This window comes from Osmia lignaria, unplaced genomic scaffold (assembly GCF_051020975.1).
Source record: "Osmia lignaria lignaria isolate PbOS001 unplaced genomic scaffold, iyOsmLign1 scaffold0073, whole genome shotgun sequence".
Lineage (NCBI taxonomy): Eukaryota > Metazoa > Arthropoda > Insecta > Hymenoptera > Megachilidae > Osmia > Osmia lignaria.
In genome coordinates, this window is record NW_027478214.1 from 40,001 (window position 1) to 42,500 (window position 2,500).

Below are 2,500 nucleotides of genomic sequence, written 5' to 3' on the forward strand. Positions count from 1 at the left end.
GTGGGTATCGAATGTGATGCGTGTTAATAATGAAAATAACACTCTAAAGATCTAAAGAGTTTGAAATACAAAATTTTACGATTACCCTGAACGGTGGATCACTTGGCTCGTGGGTCGATGAAGAACGCAGCTAATTGCGCGTCAACGTGTGAACTGCAGGACACATGAACATCGACATTTCGAACGCACATTGCGGTCCACGGATACAATTCCTGGACCACGCCTGGCTGAGGGTCGTTTTCTTAACAAAAGACTGCTTGCGTTTGCTTCTCGAAAAAAGAGTAATTCATTTCTTTCTAAACATCTCGCCGTCGTTCAACGAAAGTAGAACGTTTCGGAGCGGGATTATCGAACGAAATTGAAAGAATGAATGAACGATAAACAAAGAAAGAGTCGCAACGTACGAGCGATAGTTGGGCAGTTCGTCGGCGTTTGTCGTGGAAACGATGTGACGAAAATCGCAACCGATACACTAAATGCAGGCCGTTAAAGGAGAAAAACAAATTTCGAAATATCTCTTCGAACTAGCGCAAGTGCGTCACGGCGCGCGAGTCGTTCGTTAAAATTTATAAACGACCGCCCGTGAAAGCACCGAGTTCTCGGAAGATAATCTATAAAGATTCTCCATCCTGCTGGAAGTTATCGGATCGGCGCGATTGTTCACTTGTAGAAATCCACGCTCCCGACGTTGCCAGAAACGATATTTACGAAAGGTGTGTCAAAAATAAACGAAAGAAGCTCTCCTATAAATTTAGAAAAAGCAAACGAGTGAAATGTTTGAGATGATAATTTGCTGAAATGCAAGCTCGAATAGCCCCAGGGTTTCGAATGATTCCCCGCGCTTTATACATCTCTCTGTTTACAAACGGTGTATAAATGAAAGATCGCTTCAGATGGGTCGTCGCTGTTTGACGCGCGATGCTGTTCCTTTTTTTTTGTCTGTCTGTGCGTTTAGCTTCGCTAAACAAGTTAAATGGTTAAAAAGCGTCGAAAAAGCGAATACACACGCGACAAGACAAATCTAACGAGTAAAGGAACGCTCCGCTCCAAGATAAAAATGGTTGTTTACAATCAATACAGCGTTTCGGTACCCCTGATCGTAGTCTGAAACTGTGTAACAAAAGAGAGGAAAGCGAATGGTGAAGGAACTTCGAAGCCTCCGTGGCGTGGCTAGAACTTGTGATAAAAGTATGTTTGCAGCAATTATGCATGCTCCCGTTAAAACAGCATTTCAATGTCTCGCATGGCTTAAAGCTCTAGGAGGCTTCAACATTTAGAATACATACGGACTACTTCGTTTGTTAAAGATAAGCGAAGACCGCGCGACCATCGCTCGGTCGTCCAGTCCTCGAAAGTTTTGTTGCGTTCCAAAGAAGAGACAAATGGGGTTTACCCTTGCGCTAAGGGGAGAAGAAGAGAAAAGCAGTTGTTAAATCTAAGAGGTGTGTGGAGTACATCGCGTGTTGGTTAAAATTGTTAAATGAAGTATACGCGAAATGTTCTCTCGCTCTTGCTTTTCCTCTTGCTTCCGTGGCGCTCGAAAAGAAGGGATGATAAATAAAGAAACCTATTCGAAATCTCTTGTGGAACAAAAAATAATACGGACGGACGTTAAAATTGAACCGAGACGAAATGGATCGTCTTGCGAGTTGTCTTCGCTTTGAAATTGTTAAAAATTGATAAAAGCAATACGACGAAGCTGCAGTCCGCAAAATGTTTGAAGCAAAAAGGAAATAACACGAAAATTATGGGAACGTCGTGTCTCAACTTTTTTTTCCCTCTTGTGCTCGTTTCATCGAACGATAAATACAAACATTTTGAAACGAGGAGGAGGAAAAATTGAATATGCGAAAGGTTGATTCACGCACAGTTTCTCTACGTGTTTGCTTTTTTGCTTCTTTTCGTTTATTTTTTTTTTTTTTGCATCGAGCATCATTATTCACCTTTCGATGAAACCAAAGAAATTGACGACCTCAGAGTAGGCGAGATTACCCGCTGAATTTAAGCATATTATTAAGCGGAGGAAAAGAAACTAACTAGGATTTCCTTAGTAGCGGCGAGCGAACAGGAATGAGCCCAGCACTGAATCCCGCGGTACCGCCGCTGGGAAATGTAGTGTTCAGGAGGATCCGTTTATCCCGAGACATCGAATTGCGTCCAAGTCCATCTTGAATGGGGCCATTTACCCATAGAGGGTGCCAGGCCCGTAGTGACCGGTACGCGTTTCGGGAGGATCTCTCCTTAGAGTCGGGTTGCTTGAGAGTGCAGCCCTAAGTGGGTGGTAAACTCCATCTAAGGCTAAATACGACCACGAGACCGATAGCGAACAAGTACCGTGAGGGAAAGTTGAAAAGAACTTTGAAGAGAGAGTTCAAGAGTACGTGAAACCGTTCAGGGGTAAACCTGAGAAACCCAAAAGATCGAATGGGGAGATTCATCGTCAACAACGCTGGCTCCCGTTGGTGCGCGATGCCCCGGATGGACCTTCGGGTTCCATTAG

At 43.8% G+C, this 2,500-nt stretch overlaps 2 non-coding genes across 2 annotated transcripts in view; both read left to right on the top strand.

The window, feature by feature from the left end:
• The first annotated feature begins 82 nt into the window (after positions 1 to 82).
• LOC143307743 (5.8S ribosomal RNA) lies at positions 83 to 237 on the top strand. The gene has a single exon (XR_013064825.1). It is a non-coding gene; the product is annotated as a 5.8S ribosomal RNA (ribosomal RNA).
• Positions 238 to 1,968: 1,731 nt separating this feature from the next.
• LOC143307739 (large subunit ribosomal RNA) overlaps positions 1,969 to 2,500 on the top strand; it is a 4,038-nt gene continuing 3,506 nt past the window's right edge. Inside the window, exon 1 of the ribosomal RNA XR_013064824.1 lies at positions 1,969 to 2,500. This exon is cut by the window's right edge and continues 3,506 nt beyond it. This is a non-coding gene — a ribosomal RNA (large subunit ribosomal RNA).